A 22,491-nucleotide genomic window follows, 5' to 3' on the forward strand; every position below is an offset into this window, starting at 1 on the left:
TTCGTCAGCCGGTGGGCGCTGAACTTTCCAATCGTCGGTCTGAATTCCTCCTCCTGGCCAATCTGAGCGTTTAGATCTCCTATGATGATTTTGACGTCATGGCTTGGGCAGCTGTCGTACTCGCGTTCGAGCTGCGCGTAAAAAGCGTCTTTATCATCATCAGTGCTTCCGGAGTGAGGGCTGTGCACGTTTATTATGCTGAAGTTGAAGAACCGGCCTTTGATCCTCAACTTGCACATTCTCTCATTGATCGGTCACCACCCGATCACGCGCCTCTGCATATCACCCATCACTATAAAAGCTGTTCCCAGCTCGTGTGTGTTGCTGCAGCTCTGGTAGATGGTATGGTTACCTCTAAACGTTCGCACCATTGATCCCTTCCAACACACTTCCTGCAACGCTACGATGCCGAATCCGCGGTCCTTCAGCACGTCGGCGAGTATGCGTGTGCTCCCGATGATGTTGAGAGATTTGCAGTTCCACGTACCGAGCTTCCAATCGCTAGTCCCTTTACGTCGCTGTGGTCTTCGCCGATTGTCCCGGTTCGTATTCTCTCGTTGATTATTCGTTGCTTGATGTTTTTTACGGCTGGCTTGCAGGGCCTGACACCAACCCCCTTGATTTCCGGAGGACCATTCCCCCTAAATGTTCGGAGGACCATAGTGCACAGTTTAGCTTAGAGTCCTCTGCAACTCGGACGATGATCAGCCGCCCCTGACATGTGGAACAGACGCTGTTGTGAGCCGCTCTTAACATGGAGTACAGACGCTCAAGGTTTGCAGAAGCAAAAAGCAAAAGCAAACCCCCCCTGCCCTGTCAGCATACGACCAAAGTTCCCACCGGGGGTTGGTTACCCGATCTTCCCTAAGGTTACTCGTACCCCGGCCAATACCGCGAGGAGGTAGGGATAGGAGTTGCTGGGCAAGAGGCTAAGGACCGCACAGAGGGGTCTATTTTATTCCTTAATCTAATACCAGTCTAATACCACCGTGTTATCAACAGCACGTGAGTGTGATGATGCTTGCGATTTCTGAAAGTGCGATACCTCTTGATAGATTTCACAGCAGTGCTGAATCTCTTGAAGATTTTCAGAGTAATTCCTATAAAACTCTTACAGAACACTGTCTAGAAGTTCTTGGTTGATTCAGTATTGTCAAAGAATTAGTACAACACATTATTGGCACATACCCATTTTCCAGATTGGTCGATTAGAGTAGAAGAGCACGAAAGGGAGGAGCATCATCTGCTAATCTAAGTGTTTAAAACATGCTTCCTTCGCCTGATTCGGTTTCATTCCATTTTCGCTTTCGAGCTGGTAAGAGCTCCTCCGAACCTGCCTAGCGAGGAGCACCTCGCAGTCAGAAGCCTGTTGAGCTGTTGATCAGCTTCTGGTTTGTGAAATCGCTCAAGATTTTTGGATTGACCTGCGCTTACAGATTTCGGCTTGTGATAAACTCATCTGTGGTGCAGTCAAGAATCAAGCCCGTTAGGCATCATTACCATTAGGCAAATCGAGCGTCCGGCTTGTGGTATCGCTCAAGATTTCGACTGCAGCCATGTGATCTAATACCTGTTGCTGATGTGTGCCATCCACACCACGAAACATTCAGCTGGTTCGTCTTATAGGCAGAGAACTTATACAAATTTATACACTTGCGTTGGGGATTCTTCGTTTAACCATGGCAATCAACTGATAACATCCTGTAGTGCGATTCATCTATGACAGCATCCGAGCTAACAAAGCCTTTGGCTCTTTTCAGGGCCACCAAATGTGCGTAAGAGAGTTAACAGAGTAATATTTCTGACTTTATTTATCGCATTGCCAAGCAATGAATAATATTTCTCTCAAACCATAAGATCAACAAAGCGATGACTGAAGCTTTCATTATAATCCTCGAATAACTCCCTATAGACACATTGCTGTTAAATATTCTTTAATTAGAATTACTTAGATTTTGCTTCAGCATGATGAACAAGCCTCAATCACTACTGTTCTTTTCAATGCTACCATATATTTCATAGGAGGTTACTAATATAATTTCAAAATGAGCATACAACCTGAAGCGAAATTTCACATTTTCATAGATAAATATGACGAATTCATCGGATAGAGACAATGTACATGCATAAATATTAGAGTGTCCATCCCGGGACAAGATATCCCGGGATTTGAGAAATTTCGGGATTTCCCGTTTTCCGGGATATTGATGATGCCGTCCCGGGAATCCCGGGATTTCCCGAGATGAATGTAAAATTTGATATAAACCAGTATATATTAATACAAAACATTTATATTTTATCAGACTCAAACTTTATTCGATAAAATATAAAAGAATCATAAAGGAGAGAAAATAAAAAGGTAATCTATATAAATAAAAATGGAATGGTGTTTGTATGTCACGAAATGGCTTACGAACGGGTCAACGGATCTGAATGATTCTTACTCAGTTTTGTTCGTCAAGGGTTCCGACGTGTTTGTGTGTATAAAAATCCCAGGATATTCACCGGGAAAGTTGAAAAAACAAGCGCGAACGAAACTGTCATTTCATATGGGACGATCAAAAGCGTTTTTCAACAGCCTACTTGATGGCAAGACGAAGTTTGCCGGGACCACTAGTTATTTTCATAAAAAGACTAAACTACCAAATTAGTAAAAGCGATTTTTCTTTTATTGCGTTTCATTACAATATTTGTAATTATCAAAAATGTAAGCCAATCTGGATCTCTAAATTACAATAATTAACTTCAAGTATGATACACTACAGCACTTTCAATGATCTTCAAAACGTCTCTTTTGTACTTGGAATATGGTGATGATGATTTTTAAAAATTTTCTGGATCAAATTGTAGACTTAAATGTTTACCATACTTTCATTTATACCATGACATGCCATGACGTTTAATAAAACCTCAAGAATCGAAGAAAAATAATATTTGATTATTTTCAGGTTTTTTAATTGTACTATGGTCGGTGTTTACACAGACCGGACTAGATGATATTTTGACGTTAAGGACTCCATCATTTATGATTGTTTCGATGCTATTTTGGTACAGATATATTATCAAATAGATAAGTTCCATTATAACAGCTAATAATGCAGACATTTCAGCATTACGAATATCTTGGGTACATTTTCCTGGAATCATTAAAAACACTTGGTCCAGTCTTCAGGACACCATTCGTGGTTTATCTAAGCTGAGTTGCAAAAGAGCAAAATATATTAATTTTGCAATTGAAAGCATAGTTTTGCACCTTATTATGCAGATTTTTCATAATATTTTGATTAAATAAAGATACTTTTTAATTTAAAAGAATTAAAATGTAACATTACTAGCAATAATAATAAGAACGAGAGTAATATCATTCTTACTATACATAATCACACCATATTTGTTTTGAGAACAGATTTTTTTTTATTGGTGATCCACTTACTCATCCATGGTGGAGCTAGTGGATCATTTGGCGCAAATTTCCTAGTCTCTCGTACTCAATACAGAACAATCTGAAAAAACGAAATAAATGACGATTTGAAGTATATTTGTCCCTTATTTGTTATCCACAGAAAAAAGTTTGAATTAAATTGTTCACATTAGGGTTCATTCAAATATTACGTAACGCAAATTTATACAATTTTAGACCCCCTCCCTCCCCAACGTAACAGCTTTTGTATGGAAAATTTTTAAATTTTTGTATGGACCGTTACACTATGTAAGACCCCCTCACGGTGCTCCCCTGACCGTTATTATCAGAAAAAAAAATCTCCATCAAATCTGTGCTCACCAGTCGATTTCTATAGCTATGCTGCATGTCTGGGCAAAATTTTAAAAGAATCGTAGGGCCCGTTTTGAAGTTACGCCCTTTTGAATGGGTAAGTCCACTAATTCAAAGGAAATCTGAGATATTTGAACAAGTTTTCATTGGTTTTCAGACTAGATATAATATTAAAATTTGAATCAAAATTGGTTTATATAGTTACTTGTAACTTCTGGGAGAAGTTTTGAATGAGAAGATATACGAAACTTGGAGTTACGCCCTTTTGGAAGCGTAACCATTGAAAACACTAATTTCCAATAGATTAATAAGGCATTCTTTTAAGCAGGCATTCCGTTAAGCATGTTCAAATGTTTTCAATGACACATTGCACTTATATGTCACCAAATTCTTTCACAATTGATTATTTTTTCAAAGGCTCAAGCGCTGTAAGGTATTACGGAGCAATTTTCGTGTCATTATTATTATTATTTATAAAATATTGTTCTTGGGCCTTCCTTAGCCGAGTGGCTAGAGCCCACGGCTACAAAGCAAAGACATGCTGGAGGTGTTTGGGTTCAATTCTTGGTCGTTCCAGGATCTCTTCATAATGGAAATTTCCTTGACTTCTCTGGGCATAGAGTATGTTCGTACCTGCCATACGATATGTGAATGCGAAAATGGCAGCTTTGGCAAAGAAAGCTCTCTCAGTTAATAACTGTGGAAGTGCTCATAAGAACACTACTCTGAGAAGCAGGCTCTGTTCCAGTGAGAACGTAATGCCAATAAGAAGAAACAGAAGCTACCGACTATTGCGGCTAATTTTGTACTACATCAGAACATAAACTTAAATTGCTGAGTAATGCACAATTGGCCAAACTAAAGAACTGAAAACCACTGTCAATACTTTTGTGATAATTTGTAGCATACATTACTACATTACAATCTTCTTCTTCTCCTTTCTGGCTTTACGTCCCAGCCTGCTTCTCAGATTAGTGTTCTTATGAACACTTCCACAGTTATTAACTGAGAGCTTTCTTTGCCGATTGACCATGTTTGCATGTGTATATCGTGTGGCAGGTACGAGTATCTGCCTTGGGAATCGAGAAAATTTCCTTTACGTAAAGATCCTCCGAACCCACGACCCTCAGCATGGTCATGCTGAATAGCTGCGTGTTTACCGCTACGGCTATCTAGGCCCCATAACAGTACAATATAAATTGTTCAAATACAATAGTGAAAGAATTGTATAAATCAATCAATCCATTCTCGTGCTAACACGTGAATAGCCTCAGTACTTGAAATATGCTTAAGAAGAGTAAGAAACATTCGTTATTATTTGGTTTCATTGAATTTAAAATCATAACACTTTCAGAGCTTTATGTTACATGTCTCTCTTGAAAATCAAACTGTCTTGAGAAGATTCTATACCTTAACTCCGAATTTCATGAACCCGAGTGTCATCACCCTGAACGCACTATTTCACTGAAAGTTATTGTCCCAGATATATAATTACCTTGCATGACATTGTCCTGTGATAATGGAACTCGAAGTAATGCCATTCTAGAAACTGGAACTTACGGAGATGGTCTTCGGGTATCCGGGTAATGGAATTCAAAGTCAAGGGGTATAATTTTGAAAATATATATAAAACATGGTTAAAACAGAGTTAACAATTGTTCATGGATTTTACGTAAATTTTAGTTTTGATTACTGGAGAATCGTAAATTGTTCTGTGGCCCTGTTGATAACCTGCTGGTCTACATAAAAGAATATGTTTCAATTCTACACAAACTGAGGATTTTCATGTACCGTTTTGATTCATATTACGGACACTTAAGGCCTCAGTGAAGTATAACCCAGCTTGGACCATACAAAATAAATCATTCTGTATGATTTTTCAGCGTTATCGAGCGTCGGAAGCCCTTAACTTTCGGTTGGTGAGTAAAGAATACGCGTCCGCAACTTGAATAATTTTAAATAAATCAAAACGTGTGGCCTTTTCATGATTCTTATTCCGGACGCTCCCTCACTTTTGCCTCATATTCCGGACGCTTTGATTCGAATTACGGACAGCTCATGATAATCATTAATGGAACAGTCAAATCATCAATTGAAATCGTTCAACCACTTAAGAGACGTCTAAGGTAGTTGGGTATTATAAATTTGCAATGATATTTATGGAAAAAACCTAATAAAACGAGCCACGAAAATGAGAACTTTTGGACGGCGAAAATTGAAACATTTCGTGTGAAATGTTTCCCATATAAACGAGAGTGTCCGGAATTTGAAGCTGTCCGTAATATGAATCAAAACGGTAAACTTTTAATTGTTTTCGATCGCAGACTGTGCTTGTGAAGTAAAGACTCACTAGCTGCTATGACTCAAAAGTACAAACGATAAAAAAACATATTTTAGTAGCTTCACTGAGTATTCCAAATTGACAAAGACAAACATTCCAAATCAAGCTCTGTAAATGCTACAATTTTGAATTCCATTTAACAAAATAACAACGGATGCTCTAAACTTTGCATTTTTTTACTTCCATTTTGTATCGCTGCTTTCTACATTTTTATTTTTATTTTATTCCACACATTGCTACCCATTGCCGAAAACTTAACTCATAAAGTATTCCTTGACGTATACTTCGCTTCGATGTACAACTGTTAGCAACCAATTACATGTAAAATAATCTGAATCGTGAGTACGTGGGTTCACCAAGCTAGCCAGAATATTGTGCTACAAGAACTAATTTGGTTACATGATGAAATTAGCTCCTGATGCCTTAAATCACTTGAGCCTATGGAAAATCAGTTGATTGTGAAATACTTCGGCGGCATATAAGTGTAATGTACCATTGAAAACATTTGAATATGCTCAAAGGTATAAGAATGCCTAATTAATCTATTGGAAATTAGTGTTTTCAATGGTTACGCTTCCAAAAGGACGTAACTCCAAATTTCGTCTATCTTCTCATTCAAAACTCCTCCTAGAAGTTACAAATAACTCTATAAACCAATTTTGATTCAAATTTTAATATTATAGCTATTCTGATAATCACGGCCAATGAAAACTCGTTTAAATATCTCAGATTTCCTTTGAATTAGTAGACTTACACATTCAAAAGGGCGTAACTTCAAAATGGGCCCTACCATTTTTTTCAAATTTTGCCCAGACATGCAGCATAGCTATAGAAATCGATTGGTGAGCACAGATTTGATGGAGATTTTTTTTCTGATAATAACAGTCAGGGGAGCACCGTGCCCCTCCCTCCCCCTGATGCGTTACGTAATATTTGAATGATCCCTTAGCTGTACATAACCATGAAGTTGACTATTGATTTTTCTGTATCCACTTACCCCACGGTACCTTATATATTTGGCCTCTCCTCAATACTTTACGGTATATGGATTATACCTTCAGAGGAAGGGGTCATAAAAAACGAAAGTCATGTTTAAAACATTCTTTTCAATATGCCATGTGATGGTGATGTTCACAACGTATAAATTCTACTCAAAGTGCATGTGTCGGTTTTAGCCCAAAAGGGTGTCGATCTTACCCGCACTCTCAATTGCCTCACCTAAAAATTATGAAATATCAATTGTATTTAAATCGCTATATAACCTTAATATATCATCCATCGATCGAAAGGATTGATAGATTTATAACCAATATGCGATTCTACAACAATTTTAGGTTCGTTTAACAAGCAAATGTACACAAATTTTATCAATAAGCTTAGGGAGTCGGTTTTACTCCGAATTCCTCTATAAGTCATTTGAAAAAAAAAAAACCCTATCTCTGAAAATATCTACATTACCACATTCATCATGCTCATTACATCTAATGCAGTCAACATACCTATCTAAAGCTTCAATTTGCTTAACGATGTGTTGCACTACTTCTTTTCTCGTCAGAAATGAATGCAAGATTGACATTTTTCTGAAAATTTGTTCCATGCTTACTGTGATGAAAATCCTTAGCAACGTGATTTTGATTTATTTGGCTTTACATCAATTATCTTGATAAAGCCTCGCCAACAATTATTCGCCAATTCACTCGGTTCATGGCCGCTTCTCTCCATCCTCGACTGTGACCCACGCTCTCCAGGTCCTGGTGCACCTGGTCAATCCACCTAGCTCGCTGCGCTCCACGCCTTCTTGTTCCGACCGGATTCGTAGCGAACACCATCTTTACAGGGTTTTTGTCCTGCATTCTTGCAACATGCCCTGCCCAGCGTATCACGATACTGGGTTCACCGTAGAGTTGAGCGAGCTCGTGGTTCATCCTTCGCCGCCACACGCCGTTCTCCTGTACGCCGCCGAAGATCGTCCTTAGCACTCGGCAGTGTTGCCACATTTTTTCCAACTCTCATCTGTGTCTTTGGCTGAAAAAATCTTTTTTATCTTAAGTCAAGCTCCAAAAATCTTGGTAAAAATCTGTGTTGTAAAAAATTCAAATTTTTAATGTTTTTAGATCAAAAAGAACCTTTGCAAACGTATTTCGGCTGTTCTTGGCATGTCAACAATTTTTAATTGGAACTTATTCTTCTAGATGTAAAATTAATATGCATACCATGCCCACACAGTTACGGATCACCCACAGTGACGGATCACTTTGGCGTTCAACATCTGATAACTCGCTCAAAACATAAAAGTTGACGTAAAACATATTTTTCCCATGTTATACTACCGTTTTGATTCATATTACGGACACTTAAGGCCTCAGTGAAGTACAACCCAGCATGGACCATACAAAATAAATCATTCTGAATGATTTTTTAGCGTTATGGAGCGTCGGAAGCCCTTAACTTTCGGATGGTGGGTAAAGAATACGCGTCCGCAACTTGAATAATTTTAAATAAATCAAAACGTGTGGCCTTTTCATGATTCTTATTCCGGACGCTCCCTCACTTTTGCCTCATATTCCGGACGCTTTGATTCGAATTACGGACAGCTCATGATAATCATTAATGGAACAGTCAAATCATCAATTGAAATCGTTCAACCACTTAAGAGACGTCTAAGGTAGTTGGGCATTATAAATTTGCAATGATATTTATGGAAAAAACCTAATAAAACGAGCCACGAAAATGAGAACTTTTGGACGGCGAAAATTGAAACATTTCGTGTGAAATGTTTCCCATACAAACGAGAGTGTCCGGAATTTGAAGCTGTCCGTAATATGAATCAAAACGGTATTTGTCTTCTACCATTTGTAGTGTTAAGCACTACGTTCAACCGCTAAATAGCGGTGTATTTGACAAATGTTTAGTTGGTACCACACAGCTATCATTATATGTTCGTTTTCTGTAAGAAGGGCCGTCAGCATTCATAAGTTCCCACAGCTGTGTACAGGTAGTAAAATTCAAATGTTATAGCTTAAAACATACTCATTCGTTTCGATTGAGTATGAATTCATCTTTGGAAAACATTTTTCTCGATTGTTGATTCTAAATATCGAATATTAGCACTTTTAACTAGTGATCCATAATATGGATCAGGAAATGATTGTTTACCACGGTTATGGATCACTTCCAAAGAATCTAGATTTCTGCCAAATTAGGCATTGGATTCGACATTTTCAGACAATAGCACTAATGATAAAACTAATAAAACATCAAGGTTTGTAAATTTCATTTTTTAGCCGACAAAAATGGGTGAAAAACTTGGTGTGGAGCGAAAACAGTTCATGTCTCAGCTATAACAATGCAGCATCACAAACAAAAGGCATTTTACCCTTGTTTCCAGCTCGAACACTGCTATTTTTTGCAGTAATATATGACGCATTGTTAACTTTCGTCAAAACATGCAATACATATACATTGAGTTGAAAATCTCTTGATTTTGCGCACTGATCCGTAATATGTCACAATTTGATCCATAATATGAACGTTGATCCATAATATGGTTTCCAGAAACCGATACAATATTTAATTTTTATGCAATCCTTTGTAAATATTATACTCGAAATAGTTTACTAACCGAAGTTTCAATTTGAAACGATTCGATTCGTGCTTTTAAATTACCATTTTACGTTTTCCATGTTGTTTTATTGAATTTTATAGGTTGGACTCCACACTATTTGATCCATAACTGTGGGGTCATGGTAATTGTTTCTAAAAAATTTAAAATACTTAAGTTTTTAGGAAAACTAAACAGAGTAATAGCATTTCTGATTTGAATCTTCCAAAACCGTGTCCTTAATTCGTGAAATATCCCAAAATCTTGAAAATCTTTTTTATCTCAAAAATCGGCGATCTGTGATCACAGACATCTGTAGGCAAGAATAGGAAAAAATCTGTGTATGTGGCATCACTGGCACTCGGCGTTCGAAAACCCCAAGAGCTTGCAAGTCCTCCTCGAGCATAGTCCACGCCTCATGCCCATAGAGGACTACCGTTCTTATGAGCGTTTTGTACATCGTACATTTGGTGCGGGGGTGAATCTTTCTTGACCGTAGTTTCTTCTGGAGCCCATAGTATGCACGACTTCCGCTGATGATGCGCCTTCGTATTTCTCGACTAACATTGTTGTCAGCCGTCAACAAGGATCCGACAAACTCGTCCACCTCGAAGGTATCTCCGTCTATCGTAACACTGCTTCCTAGGCGGGTCCTGTCGCGCTCAGTTCCGCCAACCAGCATGTACTTTGTTTTCGACGTATCCACCATTAGCCCGACTCTTGTTGCTTCGCGTTTTAGGCGGGTGAACAAATCTGCCACCGTTTCAAATTTTCTCCCAATAATATCCATGTCATCCGCGAAGCAAACAAATTGTCCGGATCTCGTGAAAATCGTGCCTCGACTGTTAAGTCCGGCTCTCCGCATAACATCTTCAAGCGCAATATTGAACAACAGGCACGAAAGTCCATCGCCCTGTCGTAGTCCCCGCCGAGACTCGAACGTACTGGAATGTTCGCCCGAGATCTTCACGCAGTTTCGCACACCGTCCATCGTTGCTCTGATCAATCTTGTGAGCTTCCCGGGAAAGCTGTTTTCGTCCATTTCCATAGCTCTACGCGATCGATACTATCGTAATGCCGCCTTGTAATCGATGAACAAATGGTGCGTAGGGACCTGGTACTCGCGGCATTTCTGGAGGATTTGCCGCACGGAAAAGATCTGGTCCGTTGTCGAGCGGCCGTCGATGAAACCTGCTTGATAACTTGCCACGAACTCGTTTGCTATAGGTGATAGACGATGGAAGAGAATCTGGGATAGCACTTTGTAGGCGGCGTTTAGGATGGTGATTGCACGATAATTTTCACACTCCAGTTTGTCGCCCTTTTTGTAAATAGGGCATATAACGCCTTGCTTCCACTCCTCCGGTAGTTGTTCCGTTTCCCAGATTCTGACTATCAGCCGATGCAGACAAGCGGCCAACCTGTCCGGGTCCATCTTGATGAGTTCGGCTCCGATACCATCCTTGCCAGCGGCCTTGTTGTTCTTGAGCTGTTGAATGGCATCATAGACTTAAAAAGTAAGACATTGAACTGTCGAAGAAACGCGTTTAATTTTTGGGGGACCAGTCGGGTACCCAGTAAAACCATTTTCCGTGTAGTTTTTTTTCCGTGCATATCGAATTTCCAGATTGACGTTTCTTGTTTTGACAGTTCGTCGTCGGTTTGCTTCGAAATTTGTTTTCTTTTTCTCGTCAAAGACTTGTCCGCGGCTGAAAATTTGATTTGCATCAAAATTAGTTAGTTTATTATTATATTCAGAATCAATTTTTTTTTCTATACATTTAAGATCGCGAGAATCGTTCGGACGAGTTCGATAGCGTCCGGGAGTACTTTGCCTGGAAGGGACTTCATGTGCGCTTGTGGTTCCGGAATATCGACGAGTACCACCTGGACTTCCAATCCAAGGCTGGAATCTACGACATGTTGGTATACTTCGTTTCGGAACGGGATGCGGATTTTGCGATCCGGAAGTGTCACCGAGAGATCTACAAGGTGTACCCGTTGAATGTGTTCCCCGGGCGGGAATCGGTCTATTTCGATCCCAGTCGAAGTCTGCAGGCCACCAGGATGAAGAACGAACGGATCTACAGTGAACTGTTCTTCGAGAAACACGTCAAGTTCATCCAAAAGAGTACAGTAACCTGTGCGGTCAAGTTCGACACCAGATCCGGTGCCATGGAGTTCGCCAGCACTGCCGATAAGGCCAAGGTACAATTTGGTGAACGCTTTTTCTAGTTTAAGCCCGCCCCCAGAGGCTACGGAAGCAGCGCTTCCTCGAACAGGACATCCTAGACCAAATCGAAACCTACCTGGCGTACCATCCGAATGCCCTCCAAATGGATCCCAACGACAAGTACGCCAACATGTTGCTTCGGGACGAATGTCCGACCGTTGATCCGAAACCGAAACAGCCAGTTCTTCCCCTGCGTAGAGGACCCACCAAGCAGATGCAGCAAAAACGAATTGAATTGATTTCTCCGGGGAAGGAAAACGGTTCATCCGGGGAAGCGAAACGGTTTCTCCGGGGAATCGAAACAATTCCTTCGAAGAATCAAAATGATTTTTCCGGAGAATCGAAAAGATTTCTATTTGCCTTCTCAATGGCAGCTAGTTAATTTGCTCCAAACTGATTTGCGAAAATCGACTCGCAATAAGTCACAATTTTTTGTCATTGGTGACTTTAATGCCAAACATCGATCATGGAATAATTCTCAAAATAATTCAAACGGCAGAATTTTATTTGATGAGTGCTCTTCATGATATTTCTCAATTCAATACCCTGATAGCCCTACATGTTTTTCCTCTTCTAGAAATCCATCTACGATTGACTTGGTCTTAACCGACTCTAGTCATCTTTGTAGCCAATTAGTTACTCATACTGATTTTGATTCTGATCATGTCCCTGTTACATTTCAAATATCCCATGAAGCGATTCTCAATCCAAACAGCTCCACTTTCAATTATTTACGAGCCGACTGGAATATATATGAAACGTATATTGACTCTAATCTCAATGTTAACATTTCATTACAAACTAAACTTGATATTGACAATGCTCTTGAAACTTTAACAAATTCCATTGTTGAAGCCAGGAGCATTGCAATTCCAAAATGTGAAGTAAAATTTGAATCCGTGATTATAGACGATGATCTTAAACTCTTGATCCGTCTTAAAAACGTGAGGAGAAGGCAATTTCAACGCACTCGTGATCCTGCAATGAAAATTATATGGCAGGATTTGCAGAAAGAAATTAAGAAACAAAAATGTTAAAAATAAGATTTCTCAATTGGACCCTGGCTCTAAGCCCTTTTGGAAATTATCTAAAATTTTGAAAAAACCTCAGAAGCCAATACCGGCATTGATAGAGGAAAACAAATTATTACTAACTAATTGCGAAAAAGCTCAAACACTTGCTGTGCAGTTTGAAAGTGCGCACAATTTTAGTTTAGGACTTACTAGTCCAATTGAAAATCAAGTTACTCGGGACTTCGAAAATATTCTCAATCAAGAGAACGTTTTCGAAAATGCCTGTGAGACTGATTTGGAAGAAGTGAGAACTATTAATAAAAAAAATCAAAAATATGAAAGCTCCTGGCGATGATGGAATTTTCTACATCCTCATCAAGAAACTTCCAGAAAGTAGCTTTTCATTTTTAGTTGATATATTCAACAAATGTTTTCAATTAGCATATTTTCCTGACAAATGGAAAAATGCTAAGGTTGTTCCAATTTTAAAACCAGACAAAAATCCTGCAGAAGCTTCTAGCTATCGTCCAATCAGTTTGCTTTCCTCCATCAGTAAACTTTTTGAAAAGGTCATTTTGAACAGAATGATGGCCCACATCAACGAAAATTCAATTTTTGCCAATGAACAGTTCGGATTCCGCCATGAACATTCGACCACACATCAACTTTTACGTGTAACAAATTTGATCCGTTCCAACAAATCTGAAGGCTATTCTACTGGTCTTGCTCTTCTAGACATAGAAAAAGCATTCGACAGTGTTTGGCATGAAGGTTTGATCGTAAAATTAAAAAACTTTATTTTTCCAACATACATTGTTAGAATAATTCAAAGTTATCTGTCAAATCGTACACTTCGGGTTAATTATCAGAACTCCAGATCTGAAAGACTTCCTGTAAGAGCTGGTGTTCCCCAAGGCAGCGTTTTGAGACCAATATTATACAATATTTTCACATCAGACTTACCTGAGTTACCTCAGGGATGTCAAAAATCTTTGTTTGCGGATGACACAGGCCTCTCCGCCAAAGGAAGAAGCCTACGAGTCATCTGAAGTCGATTGCAAAAAAGTTTGGATATTTTTTCTTCATACTTGCAAAAATGGAAGATTTCTCCTAATGCTTCCAAAACTCAACTAATAATATTCCCACATAAACCAAAAGCTCTTTATTTGAAACCTTCAAGTAGACATGTTGTCACGATGAGAGGGGTTTCAATAAATTGGTCAGATGAAGTTAAGTATCTAGGGCTCATGCTAGATAAGAATTTAACTTTCAAAAATCACATTGAGGGCATTCAAGCCAAATGTTACAAATATGTAAAAAGTCTCTATCCTCTTATTAATAGACAATCAAAACTTTGTCTTAAGAACAAGCTTTTGATATTCAAACAAATTTTCAGGCCAGCCATGTTGTATGCTGTACCAATATGGACTAGCTGTTGTAATACCAGGAAGAAAGCTCTGCAGAGAATTCAAAATAAAAATTTGAAAATGATTGTGAAGCTTCCTTTCTGGTATAGTACCAATGAGTTACATAGAATATCCAATGTTGAAACATTGGAACAAATGTCAAATAAAATCATTAATAATTTCAGGCAAAAATCGTTACAATCTTCTATTGCCACGATGAATGCGTTATATATTTAGGTTAAGTTAGGTTAAGCAAATTGAAAACGTGTTTTTTGTTCTCTTATACGCAGGTGAAATCAACTCACATGTAAAAAATCTGAACTGCTACGGCAAATGAAATGTAATATGTTGTTAACAAAATGTTAATAAAATCTTAAATTTGTTTTACCAAATTAGGATGATAGTGTTGTCTAATAACAAAGAACACCTAGATATAAGAAATGAATGTATTGTTTGGATTGATACTAATAAAGAAATTAAAAAAAAACGGTTTCCGGCAGAATTTGGAGATTGCTAGTACTAATCTAGAAAGCTATTTTATACTTTTGAAATTTTCCATCGGAGTCTTGAGGATTTTCAGCATTGTTGCAATTCTAAACGATAACCTCATAATTTCCCAATATTGTCTATGTTCAATAAATTAGAAAAATCATTCAGTTTCCGCAACTTTTTTCGTAAATGAAATCTGTATTGTATATCTGTATTCTCACACTCTTTTTAGGAATTACCAGTTCTTGACTAAAGGTCACTTATGCGATTTGTGTTTTACATGGCCTATGTAAAAAAATGGAATACATAAAGCATATAAAACTTACTGAAGATACTTCAACAAGGAAAAGTGTGTAGAACGTCAGTCACGATTAATATGACGGGTCTATATGTTTATAGCATAGCTCTATCCTACGGAAATCTGCTACAAAATCGACCTTAGGGAAGTTTGGCCATCATTTGGTTCCATAACCTTAGAGACGAACCAGCCAAGGGCTGAAAGTCTCTTTAATAAAGAAAATTCATTAATTCATTCATTGGTTCCATAATGATAATGTAACAACGTTCAAATGATATTCTTGAAATTAAAAAATGGGTTCCGATTTTGGCACGGTTCCGTTTTTGGCAACTGAAAATTTCAACTTTGTTGCCAAAAACGGAATCCCACTGTAATTAGAAGAGGCTTCAAGAAAAAATGGTAAAGGCTAGAGAAGTTCAAAAATAAAAATTATTAAAATCAAAAACCAAAACTCATAGATTTGCGAATTAAAATAAATCATTGCCCAAAACGTGTTTAGAACAATTTTGAATAGCTAAAAATTATATTTAGGTCGAAAATAAAAATTTGGGTATTAGAGGGTTAAAAGTGTATAAGATGTTTGAGAATATTTAATAATAGATCAGATTATTTAGAAACATTGAGGAACATTTAAGAATAATTGATCATGTTTGAGAAAATCTTTTTAATAAAGACAATAATAATAATAATATTTTAAAAGTTTTGATGTTCAAGAATATTTGAGAATAATTAAGATTATTTAAGAATATCAAATAATATCCTTACAATAATACCACTCAGATTCCCTGAAAAAAAATGGAGGAATTCTTATAACAATCTCCGTATATATTCTCATAAGAATTAAATCGTCGAAGATCTCCTGGAAGAATCATTCTTGTAATCGAAGCCATGAGGAATCAGCATGTACCAGCATTATTTTATACAATTTGTATACGAATGCTTGAGGAAACTGAAAAATTTCTGTATATGTTTTAAATATTGTTATCAGACTTAAGGTTTAAATAATGATAAAAATATTTGTAAATAATAATTGAGAGAAGACAACATTAATTTTCATCTTCGCTATTTTTATATCCTGTAAATAAAGAATAAAAGTATATGTTAATCAGTCCACAGTCCGACAAGTCTACTCAATGCTCTTTCAACATCCTGTATTAACCCGTATAGGCCTGAGTGAAAATACTAAAACTCTGACCGCTCAGCGAATACTTAACGGATTTTAATTATTTTTTGTTAGTATACTGCCGTGGATCGCAAGTCACTCCCATCTGTAAAAAGTAGGCATTGAGAAAATGGCCTGTGAAGTTTTAAAACTCGTTTTCCATACGAATATTCAAAAAATTCCAGAGAATTGAAATATGTTCATATCTTAATGAAACTTTCACAATTTGCTTTTCACTACGATATCTTTCCGAGAAAAATATAAAGATGACCCAAACAAGATTGATTTTTGTGTGACACGGTGCGGAAATCTGTAGTGGGACTGATATGCGATTACATTTCATTATGGGACAATTTAACTTGCTGTTTTTTTCGAGTTTTTCTGAACAAATCATATTATCTTATTAGTGCAGCTGAAAGAGCATTGGAAGGTATATTGGAAACTGAACTCAACTCAATTTTGACCAAAATGCAGATGGGACTGACTTGCGATTCACGGCAGTATATTCGTCCATATATCTAGTTTCTAGTTAGTGGCTAAAAGATCTCGGGAATGTGTGGTCGGAGTTATTTCGGGGGGGTTACTGGGTTTTGAATTATATAGATCAAATCCGAAGGGGTCAAAATACAGTACAAATTATTCCAAAATACTTTGTTGAAGACACCAAACCTCTAGGATGCATATCCAGAGTACTAGAAGTTTCTGGCGTCGACAACAGCGATCTGCCCCACTGTGGAAGGCTTCAACAAAAATGTTCAGTATACTGCCCATAAATGCATGTCAATCCCATGTTTGCTGGATTTCCTATTCACATGAGACAATTGTGCGTTTATGGGCAGTATATATCTTCGAGAAAACGCCAAACAAGATATTTATTGAATCTGTCCAGAACTTGACTAGAAAACACTTAAGGACTTCCAAGAAATTTGTGGCAAAGGTCGACGACTAGAAATGTGGTAAGACCTTTACGAAAAACGTCAAGTATCTTTTATGGATTCCACTGAAAATCTTTTTGGCAATCCATTAAGTACCTTGTCAGCTGTTTTTCAAAACTGGTTCAATTTCGATTACCGGAAGGATTCTTGGTTCCATCAATAATTTACCATGAACTTGAATGAAAATCTTACATCTTCTAACCTATAAGCTTGGCGGGAATCCAAGAACCCTTCTAGGATTTTTTAAGGATCTCAATGATGTTCTATACGACTGCTCAATACCTGTGATTTTACACAGCACTAAATAATTTATTTGAACATATTATAACGTATCACATTTGATATTCAATAATTATGAAACTTATATGCTCTATACTCATACGAATGAAATGCCGAATCAGTCCCCTGGCTGGACCATGACCTAGAGAATGCGATGTGTTCGATACATATATCGGAACCATTTGTTATGATCTGGAAAAATAAGAAATAAATAAAATAATCACAATGATTTGCATTTTTTTTTAAAGTAAGGTGCCGTAGCCGTGGGTGACGAAAATCATGTAGTTGAGGTTCTTTGATTCATAGAGACTCTAAATATAAATGAATGAGGTCGTGTATATTTTTAGACGGACTGCCTCCAATTATAAGCTGAAATTATTTTTGCGCAAAACTCCAGAAAAAAATATAGAAAAAATACGAAATATTCTGTGATAATTTTCATTTTCATTTTGCAGCGTTTGGTGGGGCAATAAGAGCGCAAGTCAGTCCAAAGCCGGGGGCAGGGATAGGTAATGGCCGTAATAGTCTATGCGAACCGCTTGAACACCATCGGAAATGATAGGAAGGGTTGGGGTAGGGTATAGGAAATTGGAGAAGACTCGACACAGTAATGCTATTAATGCTGGAAAATGTACATGTGCTGAGAGCAATTTAATTTGAGTTTTGAAGTTTGGTTTGATTTATTAAAATTCCAAACAATTGTACAAGTAAGAAAGAATGAGCTGATCGCTTTATAGAAATTTAATAAACAACAAAGTAATAACAATATGAAAGTGATGCTAAGAACTGCTGATGGCACGATGCGACGCTTTGGGAGCTTTCGATAATGATTGAACATTACTATAAAGAACGCAATTCAATCGATGGTGACAACTTTACAAACTTTATCTGTTTTTATCATGTACAGATATAAAATTATAATTCAGTTCACTGATTGGCGGTGCTGATTTATATAAAAATATTTGTAATTATTAAAATGAAATGTGTTACTTACTCATGATGCTAATACTTCCCTGACCAGAATTATTCTGTTTTGAGCATCCTTTTCGAAGCTATTCTATCCAGTTATCCATTGACTGCTTACAATTATGAAATTATTCTTATTGTGCATGCTCATGCATTATATTAGTAATGATCATAATCATGCAACAGATAAGAAGGTGAGAAAGAGAGAATATAGGAAAAGTGATTAGTAATGAGTAATTATGTAGTTTTGTTAGAATAATAAACTATTAAACAGCACTAATGAATAGCTGACATTACAGCATAGCTGAGCCTTTCGGATCATAAGACCGATGTATAAAAATAATTTGTTTCGAAATTGTCCGCGTGGTTTTCTAGTGCCCCTATTAGATCAGAACCAGTCATAGACATACATACCGAATGCTCGCCATGACCTTATGACCAACATTTGTATGCGTATAGCCTTAGCTGATGTGGCTTTTCTAATAGGTAGTTCTTTCACTCATTGATTGTCTTCAAAACCTTGTCAAGTATAGAAAATTGATTTTATTTCATTTATTACTACATTGAAGCTACATTGTACTTATTGAGTATTAGGTATTATTTTATGTTTTTATCACTATTGATATTATCAAGGCCAGAATTCCCAGTGAGTGATGAATTTTATAGTACCAGAACACCATAGAAGATCGCTAAACATTACCTAATCATAGAACGGCTTTTTGCTTTATTATTTTAAGTAGATGCCATTGATCTTCCTTTGCTATCCGCAACCCGGTGCACGCGCCCTGTTGGTTTTCGAAAACATCACAGAAGATTACAATGGCATTTCCAATTACTACCCCACATTGCACATTCAAGGGTCTGACTGTGCTCCTAACCCACCCTCAGTTTGTAATCTTCTCGCCAGTTTGAAATTATATTTTCCCGAAGTGAAATTAATTTTGATGAGTGATAGCCGTACTATGCAGTAGTTTAACAAGAATCTTTAGGTCAGAAGACAAAATCTAAATTTTATAATAAAAAGGTTGCCATTGCTTTGAAATTCACCCAACATCTGATCAAAGCTACTAACAGCGATAAATTATCAAAACTCATCGTTCCCTGGAAAATATAATCCCAAGCCCAGGGACGAAATATTCTGTGATAATTTTGAATAATTATTGATACCCAGAGATTATGGGAGATCTGAGACTTTTTTGAATCATACAGAAGATGTGTTGGACAATGTTAATTATTATAATTATTAATCTTAATTATTTGTTAATACATTTGATGCTTTTCAACATTAGCTGTGCAAGCGCTTAGATTAGATTAGAAAATGGACATATTATGCTATGTTCAATTGCGCATTTCTTTTACAACTGGACTATCGCAGGAGTTCTTACAAGTGCGGAAACAGAAAAGAGCGCGATCACAATAAATTGACTCGGTGTCCTTAGCGGACTTATTCTTCCCAATCCAAAGAATAAGTGCTCTGAAGGCACCAACATGATTCAATAAAATCCCGCACTTGTATTCGCATTTTCGCACTGGAAGCTTCGTAGTCCAGTAGTGAATCAAAATAATTCCTTGATTTGAACCGAAACTCCCTGAGAATTACAGGTTTTCTTCAAGTTCAAAAATGTTCGAAGTGAAAGGCAGAACATTCAATATATGTAGTTACCCGATTAATGGTACTCGACCTATTGGTTCCGTTCGATGAATAGGTCTGTTTCCTCCGTTTGGCGTGATGTTTCGAATGGGATGGATGGATACAGGCTGAAGCTCTTGTCCCACATCCCAGAAACCGGCAAACTCGGAAGCCGGAGCACAAAATCTGCTGCTTCATTATATAAATGAGGAAATCCTTTGGATGAGCCAGATCGGAAGCTGGTGCACTAGACGTTTGTGGTACTCGACGATAACTGCCTCCTTTGGGAATCGGGCCGTTTTATTCTGCCTGAAAAAAAACAGGAATTAGTCAATACACGAGTTTCTCGGATAGGCCGAAGGATCGCTACACAACTGCAAATGTATTTAAGAACTTACTTTTCGTAATATTTTCACGACAGAAATCACAGAAAACGCGGAAAAGCACAGGAGAAAAACGCGAACGCGGACTCCAGCTACATCGCCAAAACAAACATGACCGAGGAAAAGTTCGAAGAAAAAAAAGTTCAAAACTGTTGATGTAAACAAAAACAAAACGCGAAACTGAGAAAAGGGGGCGAAGAAAAATTATGAGATTATGAAAACGTCAAATCGCGGCGTGGGTACCGGGGTCGTTCACACTCTACCAACCGTTCTCCCGAAAAAATCGATAGTTTCATATTGATTGTTGATGGCATCCTTAACTTCCCCCATCGTGGGAGCTGGTTGATTTCCGCTGTCCGCTGTGCTGACGTAGCCATCGCCTTCGTTGTCCTGACCTTCTGTGCCTGTGTTCTCTGCGCCATTAAGGTGTTCATCGTAGTGCTGCTTCCACCTTTCGATCACCTCGCGTCCGTCCGTCAAGATGCTCCCATCCTTAGGGATGGTACACAAATTATGTCACGCTAAATTTCGACTTTTTCGACCCCCTCCCCCACCCCTTTTTTCACGTTTTTTGTATGAGTCCCTCGAAAATTTTGCAAGGCTTGTCACGCTTGGCTTGACCCCCTCCCCCCCCCTTGGAGTGTGAGGTAATTTGTGCATGACCCCTTATCCCGGCACATCTCAGCTCGCGGCACGAAGCCTTTGCGGGATGTGTTGAGCTTCTGATAGAACTTCCGCGTTTCTTGAGAACGGTACAGCAACTCCATCTCTTGGCATTCCATCTCTTCCAGGCGGCGCTTTTTGTCCCGGAATAGGGGGTTTGCTGTTTCCGCTTCAGTCTGTATCGTTCCACGTTTTGCCGTGTACCATGCTGCAGCATTGCAGCCCGCGCTGCATTCTTCTCCTCTAAAACCTCCTGGCACTCCTCGTCGAACCAATCGTTTCTTGAGCTCCGTTCTACATATCCGACAACGCTTTCGGCAGCGTCGTTAATGGCTGCTTTGACTGTCCTTCAACAGTCCTCAAGACGGGCCCTATCGAGCTCGCCCTCATCCGGAAACGCTGTCTCAAGATGCTGCGCGTACGCATTGGCGACATCCGGTTGTTTCAGCCGCTCGAGATTGTACCGGGGCGGCGTCGGTACCGTACATGACCGTTGATGACGGATAGTTTTGGGCGCAGTTACACCATCACCAGGTAGTGGTCGGAGTCAATGTTAGCGTCACGATAGGTTCTGACGTCGGATATGTCGGAGAAGTGCCGTCCATCGATCAAAACGTGGTCGATTTGCGATTCTGTCTGCTGAGGTGATCTCCAGGTGTACCGATACGGGAGGCTGTGCTGGAAATAGGTGCTACGAATGGCCATATTCATGGAGGCGGCAAAATCTATCAGTCGTAGGCCGTTCTCGTTCGTCAGCCGGTGGGCGCTGAACTTTCCAATCGTCGGTCTGAAGTCCTCCTCCTGGCCAACTTGAGCGTTCAAATCTCCTATGATGATCTTGACGTCGTGGCTTGGGCAGCGGTCGTACTCGCGTTCGAGCTGCGCGTAGAATGTGTCCTTGTCATCATCAGTGCTTCCGGAGTGTGGGCTATGTACGTTGATTATGCTGAAGTTAAAGAATCGGCCTTTGATTCTTAACTTGCACATTCGTTCATTGATCGGCCACCACCTGATCACGCGCCTTTGCATATCACCCATCACTATGAAAGCTGTTCCCAGCTCGCGTGTGTTGCCGCAGCTCTGGTAGATGGTATGATTACCTCTAAACGTTCGCACCAATGCTCCTGTCCAGCACACCTCCTGCAGCGCTACGATGTCGAAACCGCGGGTCTTCAGTGAAAGAATTGTCAAAACCTGGTGGCCCGTTCGCAAGCCATTTCGTGACATACAAACACCACTCCATTTTTATTTATATAGAAGATAGAAGATAGATAAAGATAACGGAGAAACTACATTTGAATACTATCGATGCAATTAGTT

At 38.6% G+C, this 22,491-nt stretch overlaps 1 protein-coding gene and 1 long non-coding RNA gene across 3 annotated transcripts in view; both read right to left on the reverse strand.

Annotated features, from left to right (window-relative positions):
- Positions 1 to 22,491, reverse strand: part of LOC5577951 (prostaglandin E2 receptor EP4 subtype) — a 73,987-nt gene that overhangs the window by 33,586 nt on the left and 17,910 nt on the right. The gene's annotated exons all lie outside the window — the stretch shown is intronic.
- Positions 17,523 to 20,768, reverse strand: LOC5577952. The gene is made up of 3 exons (XR_002501363.1): positions 20,524 to 20,768; positions 20,159 to 20,434; positions 17,523 to 17,721 (listed from the first exon to the last, which is right to left on the reverse strand). It is a non-coding gene; the product is annotated as an uncharacterized LOC5577952 (long non-coding RNA).

This window comes from Aedes aegypti, chromosome 3, assembly GCF_002204515.2.
Source record: "Aedes aegypti strain LVP_AGWG chromosome 3, AaegL5.0 Primary Assembly, whole genome shotgun sequence".
In the NCBI taxonomy this organism is placed as follows: domain Eukaryota; kingdom Metazoa; phylum Arthropoda; class Insecta; order Diptera; family Culicidae; genus Aedes; species Aedes aegypti.